Source organism: Chiloscyllium plagiosum, chromosome 15 (assembly GCF_004010195.1).
Source record: "Chiloscyllium plagiosum isolate BGI_BamShark_2017 chromosome 15, ASM401019v2, whole genome shotgun sequence".
Lineage (NCBI taxonomy): Eukaryota > Metazoa > Chordata > Chondrichthyes > Orectolobiformes > Hemiscylliidae > Chiloscyllium > Chiloscyllium plagiosum.
Genome location: NC_057724.1, coordinates 68,290,733 through 68,316,971, shown reverse-complemented (window position 1 = coordinate 68,316,971; position 26,239 = coordinate 68,290,733). Strand labels below are relative to the sequence as shown.

The 26,239-nt window shown below is 41.4% G+C and overlaps 1 protein-coding gene across 5 annotated transcripts in view; it reads right to left on the bottom strand.

The window, feature by feature from the left end:
* Positions 1-8,128, bottom strand: part of npas2 (neuronal PAS domain protein 2) — a 268,594-nt gene extending 260,466 nt beyond the window's left edge. For 3 of the 5 annotated variants that reach the window (XM_043705131.1, XM_043705132.1, XM_043705130.1), the window contains exon 1: positions 7,806-8,127. The gene's annotated coding sequence lies outside the window, so the exon portion shown is untranslated. Of the gene's footprint in view, positions 1-7,805 lie in introns of all 5 variants that reach the window. The other 2 variants (XM_043705135.1, XM_043705134.1) reach the window with 1 other exon arrangement.
* Positions 8,129-26,239: the final 18,111 nt, after the last annotated feature.

The following is a 26,239-nucleotide window of genomic DNA, read 5'->3' as shown; positions in this document are numbered from 1 at the left end:
ATGAACTGAGAGCTTGGATTGGTGCCTGGGAGGATGATGTTATTGCAATCACAGAGACTTGGTTGAAGGAAGGGCATGATGATTGGCAATTAAATGTTCCAGGCTATAGATGCTTCAGACAGGACAGGAAGGGAAGTAAAAGGGGGGAGTGGAGTTGCATTACTGGTCAAGGAAGATATCACGGCTGTGCTAAAGGAGGACACTATGGCGGTCTTGGGTAGTGAGGCATTATGGGTGGAGCTGAGAAATAAGAAGGGTGCAGTCATACTATTGGGGCTGTATTACAGGCCTCCCAACAGTGAGCCTGATGTAGAAGAACAAATAGGTAAAGAGATTATGGAAAGATGTAGAGGCAATAGGATGATGGGAGGTTTTAATTTTCCCAACATTGACTGGGATACACTTAACGTCAGAGGTCTGGATAGGGTAGAATTTGTAAGAAGCGTCCAGGAGAGTTTTCTAGAGCAGTATGTCAATAGTCCGACGAGGGAAGGAGCCATATTGGACCTGGTACTGGGGAACGAGCCAGGACAGGTGGTAGAAGTTGCGGTGGGGATTTCTTTGGGAACAGTGACCACAATTCTGTAAGTTTTAGAATAATCATAGATAAAGAAGAGAGTGGTCCTAAGGGAAGAGTGGTAAACTGGGCCAAGGCCAATTATATCAAAATTAGGGAGGAGCTCAGAAATGTGGATTGGACACAGCTATTTGAAAGGAAGTCCACATTTGAGATGTGGGAGGTTTTCAAAGATAGGTTAAAGATAGTGCAGGATAGTCATGTCCCGTTGAAGGCAAAGGAACGGAAGGGCAAGATTTGTGAACCGTGGATGACAGGAGAAATTGTATGGCTAGCCAAGAGGAAAAGGCAAGCATACGTAAGGTCGAGGCAGCTATGAACAGAACGGGCCCTGGAAGAATATTGGAAGAGCAGACAAGTCTTAAATGAGGAATCAAGGGGTCATGAAATAGATTTAGCTAGCAGAATTAAGGAGAATCCCAAAGCATTTTATTCTTATATAAGAAGCAAGCAGGTAACTAGAGAAAGGATTGGTCCACTAAAGGAGAACAAAGGAAGGCTGTGTGTCGAACCAGTGAGAATGGGTGAGATTCTGAATGATTACTTTGCATCAGTGTTCACTGAGGAGAGGAACATGATGAATGTTGAGATTAGAGATAGAAGTTGACATAAGTAGGGAAGATGTGTTGGGTAGGCTAGAGGTTATTAAGATGGACAAACCCCCAGGACCGGATGGGATCTATCCCAGGTTGCTGAGGGAGGCGAGAGAGGAAATAGCTGAGGCCCTGACAGATATCTCTGTGGCATCCTTAAATACAGGTGAAGTGCCAGACGACTGGAGGGTTGCTCATGTTGTCTCCCTGTACAAGAAGGGTAGTAGGGACATTCTGGGTAACTACAGTGAGTCTGACATCAGTGGTGAGAAAGTTGCTGGAGAAGGTACTGAGGGATAGGATCTATTTATATTTAGAAAAGAATCAGTGATAAGCAACATGGTTTTGTGCGGGGGAGATCGTGCCTTACCAACTTATTAGAGTTCATCGAGGAAGTAACCAAGTTGATCAATGAAGGGAGGGCTGTTGATGTCATATACATGGACTTTAGTAAGGCATTTGATAAGGTTCCCCATGGTAGATTAATGGAGAAAGTGTATTCATATGGTGTGCAGGGTGTTCTAGCTAGGTGGATACAGAACTGGTTGAGCAACAGGAGACAGAGAGTAGTAGTTGAAGGGAGTTTCTCGAAATGGAGAAAGGTGACCAGTGGTGTCCCACAGGGGTCAGTGTTGGGGCCACTGTTGTTTGTAGTATACCTAAATGATCTGGAAGAGGGTACTGTTGGTATGATCAGCAAGTTTGCAGATGACACGAAGATTGGTGGAGTAGCAGAAAGCATAAGGTACTGTCAGAGAATACGGAGGATATAGATAGCCTCCAGAGTTGGGCAGAAAAGTGGCAGATGGTTTTCAATCCAGACAAATGTGAGTTGATCCATTTAGGCAAGACTAATTCTAGAGCGAATTATGCAATAAATGGAAGAGCCTTGGGGAAAGTTGATGGGCAGAGACATCTGGGAGTGCAGGTCCATTGTACCCTGAAGGTTGCTGCACAGGTGGATAGAGTGGTCAAGAAGGCATATAGTATGCTTGCCTTCATTGGATGGGGTATTGAGTATAAGAGCTGGCAAGTCATGTTAAAATTGTACAAGACATTGTTTCGGCCACATTTAGAATACTGTGTATAGTTTTGGTCGCCACATTACCAAAAGGATGTGGACGCTTTGGAGAGGGTGCAGAGAAGGTTTACGAGGACGTTGACTAGTATGGAAGGTGCTAGCTATGAAGAAAGGTTGAGTAGGTTAGGTTTATTTTCATTAGAAAAAAGATTGAGAGGGGACCTGATTGAGGCTTACAAAATCATGAAGGGTACAGACAGGGTGGATAGAGACAAGCCTTTTCCCAGGGTGAAGGATTCAATAACGAGAGGTCACGCTTTCAAGGTGAGAGGTGGAAAGTTTAAGGCGGATACACACGGCAAGTACTTCCCACAGTGGTTGGTGGGCATTTGGAATGCGTTGCCAGCAGAGGTGGTAGAGGCAGGCTCGGTAGATTCATTTAAGATGCGTCTAGACAGATGCATGAGTAGGTGGGGAGCAGAGGGATACAGATGCTTAGGAATTGACCGACAGGTTTAGACATTACATTTGGATCGGCTCAGGCTTGGAGGGCCGAAGGGCCTGTTCCTGGGCTGTAAATTTTCTTTGTTCTTTGTTCTTTGTTCTAAATCTTTCTCCTCTCACTTTAAAAATATACCCTCTGGTTTTGAAGTCACCCACACTCAGGTAAATATCTTTCCAATTCACCTTATCTATGCCCCTCGTGATTTTATAAATCTCTCTAAGGCCTGCCCCTCAACCTCCTCTGTTCCAGTGAAAAAATGTTCCAGCCAATCCAGCCCCTCCTTATAATTCACACCCTCCTGGCAACATCCTGGTAAATCTTTTCTGAACACTCTCCAATCTAATGATATCCTTCCTATAACAGGGTGACCAGCAACTGTACACAGTACTCCAAAAGCAACCTCATTAATGTCCCAGACAAAAGTGAGGACTGTAGATGCTGGAGATTAGAGTCTAGATTAGAGTGGTGCTGGAAAAGCACAGCAGGTCAGGCAGCATCCAAGGAGCAGGAAAATCAACATTTCGGGCAAAAACCCTTCATCAGGAGGAAATCGACATTTCGGGCAGGAGCACTCCTGATGAAGGGCTTTTGCCCGAAATGTCGATTTTCCTGCTCCTCGGATGCTGCCTGACCTGCTGTGCTTTTCCAGCACCACTCTAATCTTGACTCATCAATGTCCTGTATAACCTCAACATGACATCCCAACTCTTATACTCAATGGTTTGAGCAATGAAAGTAAGTGTGCCACATGACCTTTTTTATAATTTTGTCCCTGGATCCAAACATATGTAATGTTCAGTAAAGTGGTCACGTTTTCCATCTCTATTCAATATGTAAGGCATTTTCTGAAGCTTCTGCATCATCAAATTATGCAATAAAATGTTAAGCAAGAGAGGTTGGCTAACACAAAAGTCTGCTACATCAAGCATATATATTTAAGAACCTCTCATTGAGAGTAAACATCACACTCTCAGCACAGAATTGTGCCAAACCTTTATTAATGGCTATTTTAATTCTTTCTACTTGTAACACCTAAGCTGATCATTAACACCTAAGCCAAGTAACACTCACAATACTAGGTAGTTTGTCATGACCATTTTATATCACCATTAAAATTAATTACTAAGATACCACTGACAATTAAGAATATTTACTATTTAAGACAATTCCATCAATTTGCATTTATTAAAGTGTGGGGGCCTTTGTAAATTAATCTTCTCTCTTTCCAGTTCTAAACATTTATCCTGATTTCAGGCAAATTGAAGGGTTTATTGAATGTCTTACATCTTGTGACTGCCAATGATTCACCCTGTACATAGGAGCTAAGTGCCTTGATGTAGTCAGAGTCTGTCGCTGCATCATGAGAGGAGTGGCAGGATTATAAACAAACCCCTCTTCCCTGACCCAATCTTCTGCATTAAAAAAACATTTTCCTAGTTACCATCAGTTCTGACAAAGGGTCACCGGACCCAAAAAGTTAACTCTGATTTCTACCCACAGGTGCTGTCAGACCTGCTGTTTCATTTACCAACAATTTCTGTTTTTGTTTCTGATTTACAGCAAATGCAGTTCTTTAGGTTTTTATTAAGTTATGAACAGTTGCTGGTTGGGGCTTGAGTTTCCTTGTCGTGCCTCTGGCCTGGGCAGATGTGAATTATTTCTTCCTGGAAATTGTGGAGGTGGCTATCGTACATTGATGCGAGGAACTATAGTATGGCCAACTTTCTTCAACACTCATTTAGTTTGCTATCTCCTCTCTATCATTTTATTGAATCTTACAGTGCAGAAGAAGGCCATTATATGCAAGTTGATTTTCTGATAGAGCTGTTCCACAACCCATGGCCCTGCAAATTCAATTTTTCCGACATATTGCTAATTCCCTTTTGAAAGTTATTATTGCTTCAGTTCCTACCACTCTTTGAGGTAGTGTATTGCACATCGAAAGATCTCGCTGTGAAAATAAATCTCATCTCCCCTTACGTTTTCTTGCCAATTACCTTAAACCTACGCCCTCTAGTTACTGTCTCTCCCACCAATGAAAACATTTCCCCCCATTCACTCTCTCAAAGCCCTTCACAATTTTGTATATCATTATTGAATATCCACTTAACATTTCTTTAGAAGAATCATATGTCCACATACATGTAATATCTTCCAAATCCCCTCAAAAGCAATACTTTAATGTTAGTGTATTCCACAATCTCAGAATCTATCAAAGTACTTAATAGTATAATCTAACAGAATAACAGTCACTGTTCTCCAATTGCATTAACACCAGCATGCCTGTTTCCCCATGACATGCAACTCTAAAGGACAGGCCTTTGCCAGCATCACTAATGTATGAGAATTTTTAAAAAAGAAATCATTAAACTGTGCAATAACTAGGAGGATAACTTCTACTAAATTCTAAAAAAAGTGATTATAAAGCAGATATATTTAGGATTCTGAAATTCTCAGGAACCTCACAGCTTCAGGGCTTGCAGTGTGATGATAAGATGATATATTTTCTTAATCATATTTTCACACCAAGAAATCCAATGTTAAATACCTATTCATCTTGTTATGAGTGAGTGGTTTTATAAGATTGTTGTATTTTAAACTGTCTTCTTTATTTCAAGGTAAAATGGGGTAATATATGACCTGTCACTAGTTCAGTCTGATGATAACCCTGTATTGTGCATACTTAGTGAAATACCCTAAGGACACAGATGAAGAGAAAGAGACAGAGCAAAAAAGAAAGTAAGAGAGAGAATGAGAAAAAGCAAGAGAGAAATGAGTGAGGAATGAAATGAGATAGGGAAACAGCAGCTGCTGGGAACAGCAAATGAAATGATTGTTCTCTGTTAGACACCAGGCAGAATGCGGGTGGGAAGACATTCTTAATCAAAGGATGGCAACCGAGGTAAATTAAACTCACTTGAATATTTGCCCTGGCAAGGCCTGGAGAAGGGGTTGCCAGAGTCAGCCTTGCTATTGGATGTTGCTTTGGGATTCTCAGGAATCTGAGGGAAACACCTTTTGCTGTACATCAAAAATGATAAATAATGAAATAGGAAATTCCAAAAGCAGCAACTTTCAACTTGTTCCTACAAAGACTACAATTCTGATGAGAGTGTGGTACACCAACTGAATGTGGCATGCAGTTTTGGTTGCGACAGCAACTTAAGGAGAAAAATTATTTCTGCAATTTAGAGTATTAGCTGCCTACTAAATAGAACCTAGTCAATGTTAGTTTTAGTTTTTTTGTTACAGTAAAAGTCTGAAAACATGAACTCGTGTCATGGGATACTTTTAGCTTATTATGGGGAATTCAAATCTCTTTTTTAAAAGTTATTGTTCTGTGTGGGGATTGTAACAATTTAGTATTGCTCTGTCCTGCAGCCTACCACTATGGACTCATAGACGTTTACGACATCGGAGGAGGCCATTCAGCCCATAGTGTTTACACCAATCAACAAAAATCTGACTATGTTTATAACTGTTTGCAGCTTTTGGCCCATAGACCTGGAGGCTATACCAATGCAAGTGAAGAGCTGATGTTTTAGAAGATTACTATCAAATTTAAGAGGGATCAGAAAAGATTTACCAGGATGTGGCTAGGAATCAAGAGTTTGAATTGTAAAAATAGGCTGGATAGCATGGGACCTTTATCAGTGGGGTGTAGAAGATTGAGGGGTGACCTTATAAAAGTTTATAAAATCATGAAGGGCATAGAAAAGCTGAATAGCAAAGGGTCTTTTCCCTAGGGTGGGAAAGTTCAAAACTAAGGACTAAGGGGCATATTTTTAAGGTGAGAGGAGAAAGTTTTCAAAAGAACATGAGGGGCAAGAGTTGTTTGAGTGTGGAATATCAGAGGAAGTAGTGAATGCAGGTACACTTACAACATTTATAAGACATTCAAAAAGACACGTGAATAGGAAAGGTTTGGAGGGATTTGTGCTAAACGCAGGCAAGTGGGACTAGTTTAGTTAGGGAACATGGTCGGTGTGAATGGGTTGGATCAAAGGGTCTGTTCCCAAGCTGTATGACTCTATGACTCTATATCATGGCACTGACAAAAATTACAGGTCGTAACTAGCGTCGTCAGCCCCGGCGTTATATTCCCTGAAGTTGCTTCACATGAACTATCCTCCTTACCATTAGTCATCACAATATGCCTGCCCTTACAGCCCTTACCAATTAACCTTCCACCTTCACCCAATACCTTCCTCATTAATAATTAGAAAGTAAAAATAAAGAATTGTTTAGTTAGTGCCCCAATGATTTTTCTCCATGTGCCTGTTCACTGTGGTATCCAGGAGATAGTATTTGATTCCTGGAAATTTGATGGCAATCCTGTGGGATCTGAAAGCTTAGTCACAATTGTCTTGCAGTCTGTTTGTTTTCTTCAAAAAAAATCATTCTTTAGGAGACTACATTTTACGTTTCGAATTGCAGTTATGAAAACATATCTAACTGTCCTTTAGTTGAGCTAAACACTGTAGTGAAGTCAACATTATAATTGAACAGCAACTAACAGGCAGCATTTTTAAGTGTAGATTAAAATAAATATTACAGCTCAGCTTTCCCCAAACACAGCTCCAGGAAGTGCAGAATAAATTTGCCCACTGATGCATAGCAGAATTATTCTGAGACAGATCAGGTTTGACAACAGAGAAATCATGAAAATGCTGAAAAAGGAGTTGAGCTGCTAGCAATGCACTGTTACACAAGAGAAAATAATCCTTTGTTTTGTCAGAGCAGGAGTCCACTTACGGCCTTAAATACGCACTAAGGGAAAAGACAGATCCACTCAGTGGGAGTTATAATTATTCTAAAGGATGTTACATGAAAAGCAGAGATTCGATAGAATAATTCAATAATCATCTAGAGAACTAATTGAAGATATACACAGATATGTATCCACAAAGAGACATACATATACACAAACATTGCACACGCATAAACAGAGATATAAATACATGGACATATATACACACAAACATGTATACACACATATATGCTCACAGTGCCACACATTACATATATATCTGTTCAAGCAGAGACACATAAAAACATTCAGAGGCACACACACTGACAAATATGGGTTGTATTACAGAAGTCACTCACCTTGGTATCTGTGAAGACTTGTTCATTGTTTCTGAGTTTTACACAGAGGCGTTCAGAGTAACTTTGCCTATTACTCATGAAGGTGGTTATGTAACTATCACCATTTCTCCAATAGCGTGGGCCATGAACATGCCAAGTGGTTTCCAAGAAATGCCATTTCCTATCTCAGGGAGAACCACACCACATTTTGGGTAGCACAGTTGTCGAGAGGAGCTTCTCTTTTTGAAAAAGACCGTTAATGAGACTTGTGTTGTTTGTTTTTAGACAGAGGGTTCAAAGGTCCCTGAGAACAGAAGGGAGATAATGCCACTGTGAGTAAGTGGTGTATGCTTGATTGAGATAACATACCTTGTCAGCTGAGATCAGCTTGGCCCAGATTATACTACACTACACTACGACTGAGTGACTACTCATGCAAACAGGAGATTCCCAATGCTCTATGCTACTGACTGATCAGCACTTCAATAGGTAGATGCTTAATGCTATAGATAAATGCAAAGGATTGCAGGAGAAAATGTTTTCCGACTGGAATTAAATGCTGGGATGTGACTGTTTCTAGCCAGAGGGAAAGTTGACAGCAGTGACTGTTATGCTTAAACATATTTAGAGACAAAATAAAATGACAGATGCTGGAATCCAAGATGGACAAGCAGGAGGCTCTTCCAGCCTTGTGCTTAAACATGTTAGCTCCCCTTCCCACTCGTTAGAGTTTGCTATGAATAAGTTAGTTTATGTCTTTTGAGAGACCCAGTAAGTGCTTTGAGATTTGTAAATTATTTCCAGCTGTTCTGTTAATGGAGGGGGTGCTATATCAGCTTTTAAATGCCTTGATAACAATGATGATGAAAGGTTTGGTGATATGTCCAAGCTCAGATAGCATATGATTTGTACAATTAAGACAAAATAGAATTATTTTATATGACACCAGGAATCCTAACTGAAGCAGCTTGGATGTGTTGTCAGTGTAGTCATGAGAAAAATGTAATGAGAAGAGTTTTGATGGAACTGTCCATTTTGATATTGTGGTGAAAGTGTCAAGTTTGGGAGATAGTCACTGCAGTGAATCATGCAGAACATTTAAATCATTGTCTTTGCAGGGTGTGCGCATTGATAACAAGATCAACTTTTGTTGCCCCTTCTGAAGTTGCACTTGAACAAAGCGACCTATTGGTCCATTTCAGGGGGCATTTCAGAGTCACCCACATTGCTGTGCATCTGAAATCACATGCATGCCAGCCAACAAAATCAGACTTTCTTCCCTAAAGTACATTTCTAAACAACATAGGTTTTACAATAATTGACAATGGTTATATATCTACCATTAGGCCAGCTTTTAACTGTGAACAGTTTTTGTCATCTTACCAAAAAAGATACGTTGGATTTGTAGGCAGTTCACTGACTTGTTTCTAGGTAGGGAGGGATTTCATTATGGAGAGGTTGAGTAGGTTGGGCTTGTACACATTAGGGTTTAGAAGAAGGAAAAGAGACCCTGTTGATATCAATCATGTATTGCAAGGGTCTTGGTGGGGTTGGTGCAGAAAGGTTGTTTCCTCTTGCAGGATAGTATGAGATGTAATGTCAGAAAAAGGCATGGCCCATATAATACAGGGGTGAGGAGGGATTCTTTTCTCTCAGAGGATCTGTCGAATTCTTTACCACAGAAAGCTGTCGAGGCTGGATGGTTAAATATGTTCAGGAGCATGAAAATCGACATTTTGGGCAAAAGCCCTTCATCAGGAATCGGGCTGTATTCCTGATGAAGGGCCTTTGCCTGAAACGTCGATTTTCCTGCTCCTCGGATGCTGCCTGAACTGTTGTGCTTTTCCAGCACCACTCTAATCTAGAGTCTGGTTTCCAGCATCTGCAGCCATTGTTTTTACCTAAATATATTCAGGGCTGACACAGATTTAGATTCAGTATATGAGTCAAGGATTATGGGAAAAGGCAGGAAAATGGAGTTGAGGATGGCAGAACTGACTTAATGGTCTACTGCTTACAGTCTAATTACAGATTTTATTTTATTCAAATTATAGGGAGATTTGAACCCATCAACCTCGAATGTTAATTTGGGGGTGTAGATAACTTGGGCAATAGTAGTATCAAAATTTACCAGCAGAACACACTGCAAGCCCTGCCCCAGATAAACTATTGTTCTTTACTCTATATGGTGTTCAACCTTCATTGCCACAAATAGAACAGTCAAGTGTCTTCCATTGCAATCATGATAGGGCCACATTCAAGTAATTTCTTGAAGGACATTAGTGAAACCATTGCTTTTTAAAGTAACCTTTTGATTATGTCTTCACTTCTTGATATCATCAAAACACATTGTGAGTGCACTGTGCTCCATCTGGTGGTGAGGTTGTGAAATTAAAATGCTGACAAGCAAATAAAGGGCTGGAGAGTACATGGTACCCATGGAGCATGTATCAAGCAGCAGGCATCAGAATAGTCGAGAGTGCTCAGTTCACTAGCTTTCCACCCATTCATGAGGCCAGCCCCATGATATATAAAAGGCAGGTGGGCGCTTAAAAGCAGTGAACAAATAAGGGTCAATGGGGCTTGTTTCAATATTACCCCCTGCCCGTATCATAATGTGTGTGGCCTGTGCAGTCAATTTTGTCTTCATGTTTGTAAGAGTTTGAGAAGCAAGGGCAGCTATTTTCGGAGGGTGCACTTTGTGTGCTGGGAGCACCTCTGGGAATTGTATCCCCTCCTTTCTCTGCACACAGAATTTAAAAACCATTTCTCCAACCTGGTTGCCAAACCCACCCTTATTGAATGCCCTTTACTGAACTGGGTGCAGGAATCATCTTGGGACTGGTTGCATTGGGTGGGAAGGTGGGGTGTGTGTAGGGAGAGGAGGAGAGAGAGGGGGGAGGGGGACTGGGGGGAGAAGAGAGGGAAGACATCCAATCACCTGCTCCCCTTCCCCAAATTATTCCACAAATGGTTAAACATTCACCTAATTAAGTCATGGGTATTTGCAAATTCTAAATGCTGAATAAAGTAAAATCAGTAGGTTATAAACAAAATATAAAATATAAATACAATGCCATTTATTTTGGGATGTTACATAATTTATTACCTTGCTACATTTATCTCAAATTCAGAGATGCTTTCTATATGCAAACCTTGGCATGAAAAATGACCACAACAGCAATTTAATTGCTTTTGGATCATTTGTATCCTAATTAACAAGGGCTTTCAGTTAAGGATGCTTATAGACTACATTTTCTGCCATAGGATACTATAAAGGTCACTTTTTAAAAATAATCAAATACGAATACTGTATTCACTTCTGGTGTCCCTGCTATAGGGAAGGTGTTGTCAGAGTTGAAAGGATGCCAATAACGTATACAAAGATGCTGCCAGGATTGGAGAATTTGAGCTATGGGGAGAGGCTGAATAGGCTGGGGCTGTTTTCCCTGGGGCATTGGAGGCTGAGGGGTGACATTACAGAGGTTTATAAAATCACGGGGGGCATGGATGAGGTGAACAACCAATGTCTTTTCCCCAAGGTAGGGGAGTCCTAAACTAGAGAGCATTGGTTTAAGGTGAGTGGGAAAGATTCAAAAGAGACCGAAGGGGCAACGTTTTCACACAGAGGGTGGTATGTGCATGAAATGAGCTGCCAGGGGAAGTGGTGGAGGCTGGTACAATTTCAAAACTTAAAAGGCATCTGGATGGTTATATGAATAGGAAGAATTTAGAAGGATATGGGCCAAAATGCTGGCAAATTAGATGAATTTAGGATATCTGTACAGCATGGATGATTTGAACTAAAGGGTCTGTTTCCATGCTATATAACTCTATGACTCTAAATAGTACTTTATTTTGCTTAGTGTCTCTTATACAAATGCATATATCATGTTTCCCAGACTGTCTCTGATGCAAAATGCATACCGTCACTTCTGTTTCTTTTTCAATATGAACAAAGATTAGAATGCTCTCCATGGGCAGGTGTACTGCAGTCAGACATAGTAAACGCAATAACACTGTCAGAAGGTTTTGTTTCAAATCCCACTGCAGAGATCAAGCACAGAAAACCCTATTTTGATGTTCCAGGGTGATAATGAGGGAATGCTGCAATTTTGGAGGAGCTGTGCTTGTGGCAAAGACACTGGAACGAAGACTCTCTTGTGAGTCTTCTGAAGACTGTTAGTTTGCTGCCCCAATATTACCCCTCAACCAAAATCTTTAAATGCAAGTTGTCTGTTTGCTATCACATTGTTACTTGTAGAAATTTGCTTTCCACAAATTTGTTTACATTAAAAAAGGGGAAGACTTCCCTTTCTGTAATGCCTTTCAAGACTTCAAAATAGTTTAGAGCCAATAAAACACTTTAACAATGTCATAAGTTTTCCCTCATTGACCACTCTCCAGAGATGCTGCAGGAGCTGGTGAGTATTTCCAGCATTTCCTCTTTTAATTTCCAGTTTACAGTAATTTGCAGTTTATATTAATTGTGTTTTGGTCTTTATGCATGATTGGCAAAGTTAAACTAAATCTGAGAGCCCAGGTTAGAATATAGTCGAGAGTGTGGTGCTGGGAAAGTACAGCAGGTCAGGCAGTGTCCGAGGAGCAGGAGAATCAACTTTTCGGGTGTAAGCCTTATTCCTGATGAAGGGCTTATGTCTGAAACGTCGATTCTCCTGCTCCTCGGATGCTGCCTGACCTGCTGTGCTTTTCCAGCACCACTCTCTCGACTTTGATTCCCAGCATCTGCAGTCCTCACTTTCTCCCAGGTTAGAATATAGCTTGGGTATCAACCAGAGATTGTCTAAAGCATTATTGTTAATTTGAAAGTCTAGAATTAGATAGGCCGGGCCTTTATGAAAAAAAAATGGTACACTGTGCTTTATTTGGATTTAATTTAAAAGCTTTTTACAAAGTGGGATGCTGTTCCCTATCACAGTAATTTTTTTTTATTGATGTAATAAAACACTTTTATAGTAACTTAATGACAGTATTATTGCTTAAAGATGCATGATCACTTTAACTTGTTCCTTCTGAATATAGAATCAACTCAGCAAGTAGTGTTTGCATACTTTGTTTAGCTGTACATTTTTTATTCATTATTTATTCTGAAAGCTACTGAACCTGATTGTGAAGAACTTGTGAATATGAAACTCAGCAGCGTTGATATTCCAAGTGCAACAAACTTTAAACTGAAGATCAGAAATCCAACTTCCTCAATATGACTGGGTCCACAAGAGAGCTGGATTGAAACTTCTCACACACACACATGCATGCACACACGCAAACACACGCTTGCACACACACAAACACATGCACATGTTACGCTACTTGGATTATGGACTCTAAATGTGATTTTTAATGCAGGGTCATACCTTAGTAAATTATGGAGTTAGAACCAAAACTTTACTGTCTTGAAACTCTACAAAAAAAATGGAAAAGTTGTCCAGCTGTGGGCCATCTGACTTCTTTTGATTGAAACCAGACTTGTGTCTCCAGAAAGAACCAAAAGAACAATTTCTTGGTATCAATGGAGGTTGGAGAATATGACTTATTATAACACCCTGCTGTCCCTATCCTTATTTATACCAACTTTCTTTTTCCCGTCATCCCATTTTCACTGACCTACCCAGTCTAATAATGCCCTGATTTTTAAAAAAATCGCTTCCCGTTTTTGAAAGTCTTCTCTATGGTTAAAAACAATAACTGCAGATGCTGGAAACCAGATTCTGGGGTGGAGTGGTGCTGGAAAAGCAAAGCAGTTCAGGCAGCATTCAAGCAGCAGGAAAATCTGACATTTCGGGCAAAAGCCCTTCATCAGGAATAGAGCTCTATTCCTGATGAAGGGCTTTTGCCCGAAACATCGGATTTTCCTGCTCCTCGGATACTGCCTGAACTGCTGCGCATTTTCAGCACCACTCTACTCCAAAGTCTTCTCTATGCCTGAAAATGTTCAACTCAAATCTCTGTACTGCTCCAATTCGAGCCTCTTGCACACCCTCAGATTTAATTGCACCTCAATTGATGATTATGCCCACTACTGCCAATGCCCCAGGCTCTGGAATTACTTCCTCAATCTCTCTAGCCTTCTACAATACTGAGCTTCATTAAGACTCTCCCAAAACCCTACCCTAACTAAAGTTTGTATTATCTGTCCTAATATTTCCTTGTGGAGTTTAGTGTCAAACTTTGTCTTATAAGGCTGCTAACGGAGCACTAAGATAACTTGCTATGTTCAAGATGTTCTATAAATGCAAAACACCTTTGGTGTGAGAACTCCTTCAAATATGCTCCTGCTATTGAGTTTCTTAATTTCAGTTTCAGTTTCACTAGTTGAATATTATTTGAGTGTAAAAGTTACCCACCCAATATCTAGAACGCTACATTCCTCATGATACAACCACCTAGTCTGCACACTATAGGTAACTTAGCATGGCTAGTCTACCTGACCTGCACATCTTTGGACAGTGAGAACAAACTAAAGAAGTACCTGAAGGAAACCCATACAGACACAGGGAGAACATACAAACTCCAGACAGTCACTCAGAACTGGAATTGAACCTGGATCCCTGGCGCTATGAGGCAGCAGTACTAACCACTGAGTTGCCCTGAAAGTTTTTTTTAATTCATTAGGTATGGGTAGCACTGGCTAAGTCAGTATTTATTGCCTATCCCAAATGGTGATTAAAAGTGAACCACATTGTCATGGGTGTGGAGACACATGTAGGCCAGACAAAGTAAGGATAGCAGACTGTTTTCCTGAACAGACATCAGTGAACCAGCTGGGATTTTAAACCATAATCAGCAGTGATCTGATGGCTTTTATACTTCTGGCATTTTACTAAGTCCAAATATCACCAAGTGCTATAACAAGCTTTGAAACCATATCCTCACCATTAGTCTACAGTTGCGTAACATTAGCCCAGCATATTACCAATACACCATCATCTCCCTCTCGGTGACTTGAGTGAATGATGTAAGATCCTAAAAGGATTTGACAGGGAACATGTGGAACAGATGTTTCCTCTTGTGGGAGAACATACAACTAGGGGCTAATGTTTAAAAGTAAGGGGTCACACAACTTAATGCAGAGTTTATAAAACATTTTATTCTCATTATCTTTGGAAGTCTATTCCTCAAAAAGTGGTGGATGCAGAATCCTTGAATATTTTTTAAGGCAGAAGTCGATAGATTCTTGCTAAGCTGAGAAATTAAATGTGATCTGATAGTTGAGGACATGGAGTAACCTGATCAGTTTTGATATTATTGAATGGGAGAAATGGCTTGAGGGATTGAATAGTTTACTCCTGCTCCTTGTATATTTGTAAGAAGAATACTTTCAAGATATCTCAGAACGGAATAATTCCGGTCACTTTGATTTATTAACAAGTCATCATTATGTATTGGCCAAATCTGTACTACAGTCTTTATACTGCAATCTCAACTGTCAAGCAATCAAATTGTGCTGGTATATTTTCTTGCTGGTTGGAAAGTTTAATGACTAAACATTAAATACAAGCATTTCCAACTTGATCAAAGAAAGATTTGCATTTTAAAAATGTTTTCTATGAGCCTAGGACATCCCAAAACACCATACAGTCAATAAGTACCTGTGAAGAGAAATCATTGCTGCAGGATATTGTTACCCAATTTGCTCAGAGCAAGTTCCCACAAACAGGCATGAAGTAACTGATCAGATAATATATTTTAATTGTTGATTGAAGGATAAGAATTAGTCAGGAAGAGTGGGAGGAACCTCCCCCTACTCTTCTTCCAATATTGCCATAGATCTTGTACATCCTGATTCTTCCCTTCCCATTAATCAAGATGGAGGCACTGGCACGATAGGTTCATCCACTCCAGGCCAGCCACATCCTTTTCTTTTCTCTCTTCCTTTCTTCCTTTTCTCTTTTCTTCACCTTCCTGTCATCACAAGGAGCTGGAATGGCATCGGCCGTGTCCAGAGCAAGGACTCCTGGCTTCGTAGGCCCGATGTGTGGACTCCCGTAATTAATGGCAAGGTAGCGGCTGCAGTGATGAAGGAATGGGGACACCTGATAGCGGTACGCCTGGAGTGTGGACTTTGCAAAAGTTCTGGGGCCATATTTGGTGCCCGGGCCCTATTTAGGTACTTTCTTTTCATTCTTTTGTACTTCAAAATGGTGCTGTATTGTGGCGACAGGATACTTTTCACGGTATCTCCCAAGGTATATGTGACAATAAATCATTCATTCATTCAAATGAAAGTATCATTGGGCATGGCCTGGATTTGAAACCCATTTCCCTTCCATCTACCCTTTCCATATTACTGCCAAGGTCTAATAAAATAAGCAGCTGCAGATGCTGAAAATCTGAAACAAAAACAGAAATTGCTGGAGAAACTCAGTTGGTCCGGCAACATCTGTAGAGAGAAAGTTGGGTTAATGTTTCAAGTCCAGTGACCCTTCTCCAGGATTGTTGTTGACTGGTGTACTGACTTCGACATTGTGAAGGCTGAGCACCTCCTCCTATCTCCCCTGGACCATGACGCCACCGTCCAACATTATTGTGTCCATGATGTCTGCTAATTCCACCTCATCTGGGGTTGTCGTCTCCATAGTTTCCAAGCTCACAGTCCCCTAACTCCACACAGCTTGCCTCTATCTTCTTCTGAGTTCAATAGAAAAGTCACTGGACTTGAAGTGCTAACTCTGCTTTCTCTTCACAGATGCTGCCAGACCTGCTGAATGTCTCCAGCAATTGGTTGTGTTTTATTCTTAGAGTCTACTTGTTTAACCACGTCATGGGTAATCTCATTATTTGAACATCTCAACTGGGTGAGTCTCCACCAGGTGAATGTCGTCCAAGATTACAATTAACTGGACATTGCTATAACACTTCAACATGAGAAATGCTATTCACATATGTAAAAGTGCATGCCAGCATAGGAACAGCAGAAGGCCATTCAGCCTGCTCCATCATTTAACAGGATCAGAGCTAATTGAATACTTCAATGCCTTTTACTCACATTATCCTTATAGCCCATTATGTCACTGATAATCAAAAACATTATCAACCTCTATTTTAAATCTTCTCAAAGACTGAGCATCCTCTACATTTGAGAATTCCAAAGATTCACCATGGTCTGTATGAAAAAGAAAAGGTCCGCATCTCGGTCCTAAATGGCACCCCCCTTATTCGTAAATAGTACTCCAGATCTAGATTCCTCACCAGGGGAAACATTATACTTGCATCTCTCCTGCTTATCCTTTGAAGTAATTTGCTGGGTTAACCTGATAAATTTGACTGACAAATGGGGGACTGCTCGACCAACCACTGATATAATGGCAACAAGAGTAAAGTTACCCTTGCATTGTCCTCAGACCGTTGCCTGCCCCATTACATTCTTACTCAGCGCCGAATGCTGGGCACTTGTCATCCCAAACCTTGATCTACCACATCTGATGGTAACCTCCATAGAAAACCTGCTGCAATCGTTAAGACTGTTCACTGGGAAAACCATTTCTCTCCTGTGCCATATTGAATCACTGGTTGGCCCCTTGACTGTGGAAAATCTCATTACTTGGAATAAGCAATGTAATCACCTCTTTAAGGTGCAGGCAAAATCAGCTTGGACAAACGAATGAAAAAAAAATGGAGACTCTCGATAACTCAGGCTATAAAATATTTGACAGATGAAAAGAAGAAAATCTTCTCATCCCATCACTACTCCCATCACATTCCTAAAGCCAACCCATAGCCAATGGCCTATTTTTGGAACACAGCAACTGTTGCTGCAGAGGCAAAGTTGTGCACAGTAAGATCCCACAATTGCTGATGTTTGGATGTTTAGTAATTTTGCGGCCAAGGAGGGAAATCAAGTGAAATCTGCACTCTTTTTGAAATAATGTCAAAGGTCGTTAAAATTCAAAGCAGCAGGACATCAGTTTGATATCTTATCCAAAAGGTGGCACTACAGACCTTGTGAAACCCTTCTAGGATTGGCACTGAAGTGTTAGGTTAAATGTTCAAATTTTTTCTTGGGCTCATAGCCTTCTAACTCACTTACAGTGTTACCAGCTGATCCAAGCTAAGCTGAATTTAACAGTATGTGTGCTGTAAGCTGAAATACTGATGCCAGACTCCCAGAACCAGATGAAAACAAGACCAGCTTAAAGCATTGTTGATCATCACCAAAGGATCCATGAGTTTTCAATGTCAAAGCATTCTCTGCTTTCCTGGTGGAAATGAACCATCTGAGAAATAAATGTCCTTAACAATAAGGAACCTAGAATTGTGTTTCTATTTTGAATGATCATAAATCCATGTTTACATCCTGTTTCATAGAGTGCAAACTGATTTAAATGTGACAAATCAACCTTTACTTCAAATGTGTTTCTCTGAATTGTTGACATATGGCATTAGGTTGCACATTGAAGAGGTTATGAAAGGCATCAGCACCTCAATGTTTCGATCATTGGCTGTAGCTTGTTCAAGTTATCCTTTAGGAGGATTCTCAAGTTGTCCACCTTTCTAAACAATCAAGAAGTACATTGACCAGGACTACCATAGCTCTTGGGCCCAGTAAATTCGAAAGATTTAGGATTTCTGTCCCCATGAACAATGCAACATGCACATTTTGCATTTCCTTTTCTCTTGCTTTAAGCTCCGACTGGAGTATAGTTTTCTTGGTTCCCTGGTGTGTTTCTGCAATATTTTCCAAGTATGATGCAGGCCGGCTATTCACCAAAAGGGAGAGGGAGGATTGGAGAGGAGAGGCTCATTGGCACTGCACTTCAAACACAAAAGGAGAAATGTAAGCTCCCAATTTTCCCTTTCATCAAATCACAAATATAAACGATGGTTATATTTATCGTTTAAATATAACCATCATTTCAAGCTTCAAGAATTGAAATACAGACCTAACTCGTTGTATGGGCATTCCAGCTCCCTGTGAAGGATGCTGTCAATTATCTCTTCAAGTGTAGGAAACTACAGGGCCAGCCTGGCCACATTGTGTACAGGAGAACCATGTCCTGGTCTAACTAGAAGAGGCTCTTCCAGACAGCATGATGTAGTTTGTTAGCAACTAGATACATGCTATATTGGTATGATAGATATTGACCTCTATTTCTGTTCCCAGGTCAGGGGTGTAGAGCTGGGTAAAATCCTAGCTCCATGGACCCACCTCTGCTGTTCCCTTTTCAGTATGGATGGGATGGAGTGTCAGGTAGTCTGGAAAAAATGGAGGAGGCTGACAGTTCTTGAGGTGCACTGGATGGTAAGCTCCAGGTTCAAAGTTTAAAAAGAAAATTTATAACATCAAACATCCCTCCTGCCCTCACTGCTTCTCCATGCCAGCCCACATTACCTGAATCTCTGCACCCACGGTGGTGCGCACACAACATCCATGGCGATCTATGCCCTTGTACCAATCCCCATGGTCCTTTGTACCTCTGGTACCAACCCATGCTGCTATGCCCGCTCTACTCCCTTTAACATCTATGTCAGTATTTGTTCATCTACCTATCTCCGATTGACCCTTCTGCCTTTTTGGCTCCTACAACATGGTCTTTTATAACCATAATATGAATTCAATGCCAACCTCACCTGACACAGGGGACTATTGGCTTCGATAGGCCAGGAGCGGGGACCTTTGAGAAGTCCTGGAGCTGTGTTTGGGATCCCAGCTGATGAAGATGAACTTGATGTAAGTACTTTCCTTTTATACTTTTGTACCTAAAAATGCCGCCAGATTGTACTGACAGAATACTTCATTGTATCTCCCTCGAAATATGTGACAATAAATCATTCATTCATTCATTCACCATTGTTTCTCTTGCTTCATGCCAACTCAATGAGTATCCATAGGCTTACATCAGGGAGCATTCTGGACAAAGAATAAAGCTATATGCCCTTAGTGATATCATTATTAAAAAACTCATTTCCATTGATATAGAAAACATTCAATAGATTGACAGTTCTTATCTCTTATGTAAACAGGGATTTCACTTAAAATCCCAAACTGTTATATAAGCAGATATTTCCATTCTATAAGGAGTTGGAGATGAAACATGAAAATGTCACTCGATAAGCCCTCTACTGTGAAAATAATAGCTTGAGAAATCAGTTATGCAGCACGATTCGTAAAAGGGCTTATGTCAACAGGAACACTGAAATGTTTATCACCTTTTCTTTATAACTTTTTATAGTTTGGACCAGATCTTGAGTATCAACAACACTCACAAAGGTTGACACCATCCAGGACAATCATCCTACCTAATTGGCATAATATTCACAAATGTCCACTCCTTCCACCATCGACCCTTAGTAGCTGCAAGGTGAATCATCTACCAGATACACTGCAGAAATTCACCAAATATCAGCACCTTCCAGAACCATGACCACTTCCACCGAACAGGACAAGGACAGCAGATGCACAGGAACACCAGCACTTGCTAGTTCTTCTTCAAGCCAATCACCATCCTGACTTGGAAATATGTCACTGTTCCTTCAGTGTGGCTGGGCCAACATCCTGGCATTCCCTCCCTAAGAGCATTGTGGGTACACCTACAGCACATAGAACACAGCAGTTGAATGTGGCAACTCACCACCATCTTCTCTAGGGCCACTAGGAATGGGCGATAAATGCTGGCCCAGTCAGTGATGCCGAATGAATTAATTTTCTAAAAATTACACCAATAAGAACCTTAGTGTGATTTTTGCATTGGAAATATATTACTCTACTCAAGAAATGTGTGTTGAGGAATGTACAAAAAATAATTTAAAATAACTTACATTTGAAATTCGGCATTTTTACTCTGTTTGTATCTCTCTCATACAACTTCACAATCCTACCAGCTCAGATCTCTTACAAATTTTAGGCTTTGAATAATCTAATTGACATAATACACAGTATATTATTCTACTCTTCCATTTCCCTTAGTCCCTCACCCTCTCCTAGTCAATGACTGAGGAATATTCCCATCGGTAGCGATTATAATGAGGTCAGCCAGGTGGACCACAAAGGATATGAGTTCCCTGATTGGGGCTGTTAATCTGGTCCAATCAGGGAGCCCAGGCTGACAAATAACGACAGGATGTCAGAGGTTCTGTTCACTCTGACAGCTAGCTGTATGGAAGCTGGATCAGTGTCAAGAACTTTTCACGTGGCTTGGTGATGGGAAACTGGCCTCTGTGAAGTTATTTGGCTTTCCATTCCAGTTGCAGGTGTCTTTTGAAGGGGAAGCTCTTAAAGACCAGACCTTTACCCTGGAAATAGGGCCCTCATCAATGTAGGGCTGACATATCAGCTTTCAATTCTCCTCTGACTATTCCATAATAGTTGGCCATCGAAGAGAGGTGCTCTGCTCATTTCTCTGTGCCTCATAATCTTGACTTTCTCATCAGTTACTCATAAGAACCTTTCACTTTCAAAGGCGATGGGCAAGAAATCACACATGCCGTGGTTGCCCGTTGCCTTTCTCATGCACCTTGTTAATTACTTATATCAAAGAACCTGCCAGCCGGGAGTAGCCCTTGAGCATCCAGCTCTTCAAACATTAGCAGTAAAAATGTGTTGTTTCTGTCATTGGACTGGACTGGGGCTAGGGGTTGGATGGAGAGCTGTGGACTCAGGGAATAGTGAAATACTGCATTCAATTCTGGTCTCCCGCCATAGGAAGGATGTTGTGAAACTTGAAAGGGTTCAGAAAAGTCTTACAAGGATGTTGCCAGAGTTGGAGGGCTTGAATCATGGGGAGAGGCTGAATAGGCTGAGGCTATTTTCCCTGGAGCGTCAGAGGCTGAGGGGTGACCTTTCAGAGGTTTATAAAATCATGAGGGGCATGGATAGGGTAAATAGCCAAGGTCTTCACCCCAGGGTAGAGTAGGCTAAAACTAGGGGGCACATATTGAAAATGAGAAGGAAAAGATTTAAAAGGGACCTGTAGTTCCAAATGAGACTCTCAAATTGGTATGTTGCTTTCCTGGTGCCAGGGTCAGGGATATCTCAGAGAGGATGAAGGACATTCTGAAGGGGGAGGGTGAACAACCAGCAGTCATGGTACATGTCAGTACTAATGACATTGAGAAAAAAAAGAAATGAGGCCCTGTAACAGGAGTTTAGGTCGTAGGTCACAGAGGAAGATGCTAAGGCTGTAATCTCTGGATTACTGCCAGTGTCATGTGCTGCTGAATACAGGAATAGGAAAATAGGTCAGATGAATGCTTGCCAAAAGGATGGTAGAGGGGGGACTGCCTTAGATTTTTGGATGATTGGAATGGTTTCTGACGTAGGTGGGAACGGTACAAGCTGGATGAGTTGCACCTGAACCAGAATGGATCAGTATCTTTGCTGGGAGGTTTACTCCTGCTGATGGGCTGGTTTTTAAACTGAAGGGGATGGGACACAGAGTCGATATAATGTCGGAAGCAAGATTCAATCAGATATAGAAGGAAAGCCATGATGGAGAAGGCATGAGCAGGATAAAGAAAATCTGAGAGAGCTAAATTGTATCTATTTTAATGCAAGGATCTTGCCTAGTAATCTGGATTAATTTAGAAATTGACTGGCACATTGGAATACGATGTTGTTGGAACAATTGAGACATGGTTGAAGGAAGGACAGGACTGGCAGCTCTACATATGGGGTATGGAAGTTTCATCTGGGATGGTGAGGGAATGTAAGAGAAGTGGGGCATTGCATTATCGAAAAGGAAACCATCAGAAGGAGTTCAAATTGACGCCTTCTGGGTAGAGCTTAGTAATAACAAAAGGGACATTTGCCTTGCTGGGATTATACTATAGACCATGTAACATGCAGAGGGAGGTGGAGGAGTCAATATGTAGGAAAGTCACAGAGAGGGGTGAGAGAAATGAAGTTATAACAGTCAGCAATTTCAACTTTGCTAACATTAACTGAGATTGCCTTAGTGTGAAAGGATTAGATGGGGTAGAATTTTTAAAGTGCATCCAGCAGAGCACTTTGTGCCAGCACATAGATAGTCCGACTAGAGATGGGGCAGTGCTAGGTCTAATCCTAGTGAATGAAGCTGGTCAAGTGGCTGAAGTTTCTGTTATTTGGAGATAGTGACTGTAACTCTAAGCTTCAAAGTCATTATGGAAAGGGATAAGGATAATGTTGAAGTTAATTATCTAAATTGGGAGAAAGTTGATTTCACAATCATTAGACAAGGTCTGGCAAACATGGACTGGGAGCAGTTACTTGTAAATAAATCTACAGTTGAAAAGTATGAATCTTTAAGAAGCTAAGAGTGGGAATTCAGGGTCAGTGTGTTCCTCTGAGAGGGAAGAGCAAGGGCAGCAGATCCAGGGGACCCAGGATGTCAAGAGTCTAATAAAGAAAAAGAAGCATTAGTTAATACAGGGAATTCCTGAAGAGGTGCTCATGCCCGAAACGTCGATTCTCCTGTTCCTTGGATGCTGCCTGACCTGCTGCGCTTTTCCAGCAACACATTTTCAGCATTAAAAGCAGGTGACAATTTTCAGAAATATAGACAGTCCATGGGCTGCTTGAAAATAAATTAGGAGGGAAAGGAGGGACTATGAAATATCTATGGCAGATAGAATCAAGAAAACCTCCAAGGAATTTTATAACTATATTAAGTTGAAGAGAATTACAAGATAAAGGGTGTGACCTATTAGAGACCAAAGGGGCAATCTGTGCATGGAGCCTGAGATGTGAGTGACATCTTAAATGAACAATCTCATCTGTGCTAACAGACAAGAAAGGCATTGTAGACAGGAATTTCAGTTGGGATGGTGAGGTTCTAGAATATGTTAACATTAATAAGGAGGAGGTATTAGATGTTTTGGCAAGCATAAAGGAGCGTAAATCCCCATGGCCCAATGAAATGTATCTCAGGGTGCTGTGTGAGGCAAAGGAGGAGACTGCTGGAGCCCTGGTGGAGACATTTAATACTTTGCTGGCTACAGGTGAAATGCCAGATGTCTGGAGGATAGTTAATGTAGTTTCTTTGTGCAAGAAAGGCAGCAGGAATAGGCCAGGTACTTACAGACCAGTTAGTCTGATGTCAGTGGTAGGGAAATTATTGGAAAAATTTCTGAAAGACAGGATAAATCGATATTTGAACGGTAGGGACTGATCAGGGATTTTCAGCGTGGATTTATTAATGGAGATCCTCTCTGACAAATTTAATTGAACTTTTTGAAGAGGTATTGAAATGCATTGATGAAGGTTGTGCAGTTGATGTGCTTTACACGAACTTCAGTACAGCCTTTGACAAGGTCCCACATGGAAGGTTCGTCCAAATGTTAACTGAACTCCAAGGCAAGTTGGCAAGTTGGCTTGTAAATAGGAGGCAGAGGTTGAAGGTCAGGGAGGGTTGCTTTCGGGATTGGAACCCTAAGGCCAGCAGAGGCCAACAGGAATCAAGTGTTGGGACCCTTGCTGTTTGTTGTGTATATTAACCACTTGGATGTGACCATGAAAGGTATAATTAATAACTATGAAAATTGGGTGCATTGATGATAGTGAGGAAGATGGTCTCAGGCTCCAGTCTGAGATTGATCAGCTGGTGAATGGGGCAGAGCATTTAATCCTAATCTAATAAGGAAAGGAGATATGCAATGAATGGTATGTCCCTAGGGAGCACTGAGGAACAAAGGCACCTTGAAGGTGTCAGCACAGGTAGACAGGATGGTGAAGAAGGCATACAGCTCGCCTTTATTAGCTGGGGCATAGAATATAGGAGCAAGGAAGTTCACAGACAGAATACGAAGTGTTAACATTTCGGACATGAGCCCTTCATCATTCCTGACATGCTGTGCTTTTCCAGCACCACAATGTCACTTGTTAGTTACGTCTCAGTTATGCGGAGAGACTGGATAAACTGGGTTTGTTTTCCTTGGAGCAGAGGAAGCTGAGGGAGAATATGATTGAGGTGTACAAAATCATGACAGGCAAATCAGGAATTCCTGATGAAGGGCTTTTGCCCAAAACGTTGATTTCCCTGCTCCTCGGATGCTGCCTGACCTGCTGTGCTTTTCCAGCACCACTCTAATCTTGACTCTAGTCTCCAGCATCTGCAGTCCTCACTTTCGCCCTGTGAGAATTTCTTCCCCTTGGCCGACATATCTAAGAGGGTAAAAACAATGACTGCAGATGCTGGAAACCAGATTCTGGATTAGTGGTGCTGAAAGAGCACAGCAGTTCAGGCAGCATCCGAGGAGATTTTACTGCTCCTCGGATACTGTCTGAACTGCTGTGCTCTTCCAGCACCACTAATCCAGCGACATATCTAAGACCAGAGGGCTGTAGTATTGGGCTTAAAAATTATATCCCCAAACCAGATCATTAAGGATTAATTTTTAAGAGTTAATTGGACATGATATTGAAACAAAGTGGAAAAATACAAGAAAACAGCCCTGATGTAAGGGCGGCACGGTGGCACAGTCGTTAGCACTGCTGCATCACAGCGCCAGAGACCCAGGTTCAATTCAGGCGACTGACTGTGTGGATTTTGCACGTTCTCCCCGTGTCTGCGTGGGTTTCCTCCGGGTGCTCCGGTTTCCTCCCACAGTCCAAAGATGTGCAGGTCAGGTGAATTGGCCATGCTAAATTGCCCGTAGTGTTAGGTAAGTGGTAAATGTAGGGGTATGGGTGGATTGCGCTTCGGCATGGCGGTGTGGACTTGTTGGGCCGAAGGGCCTGTTTTCACACTGTAAGTAATCTAATCTAATCTATACCAGCCTGTTTTGTCTGGGAGGTAACTGCATAACCTTAATTGTCTGGGGGAACCATTCTTTTATGTATTTAACACAGCCATCTGGTGATGTTTTCATCTTGTTGTCTGCACAGTGGAATGCAGGGAAAAGTATGAAAGTACCACGATACGGTGATACAGCACATAACCAGAATAGTATTAGTATTAGGGACTTTGTCACATTGTTGGACTTTCCCATCGGACCGGGATCGTGGGACTGGGGTCATGGGTCTTGACCACCGGCTGGGGTTGGTAAGACTGGGGCCACAGAATCTGAGATAAAATTCTAAGTGCCAACCATCCAAAATCCCTGGCATGAAGACAAGGATGTGAGACTCATTAGTTTGCATATGTATAAAGTAGTTTAAACTAATAGATTTGCACATTTGCTTGTGTATACATAAAGTAGATTAGACTACTTACAGTGTGGAAACAGGCCCTTCGGCCCAACAAGTCCACACCGACCCACCTAAGTGCATCCCACCCAGACCCATTCCCCTAACACTATAGGCAATTTAGCATGGGCCAATTCATCTAACATGCACATTTTTGGACTGTAGGAGGAAACCAGAGCACCCAGAGGAAACCCACACAGACACAGGGAGCATGTGCAAACTCCACACAGTGCCTGAGGCAGGAATTGAACCCAGGTCTCTGGCACTATGAGGCAGCAGTGCTAACCACTGTGCCACCGGGTCTAGCTGTATATTGAAGTGCACATATCTTCTT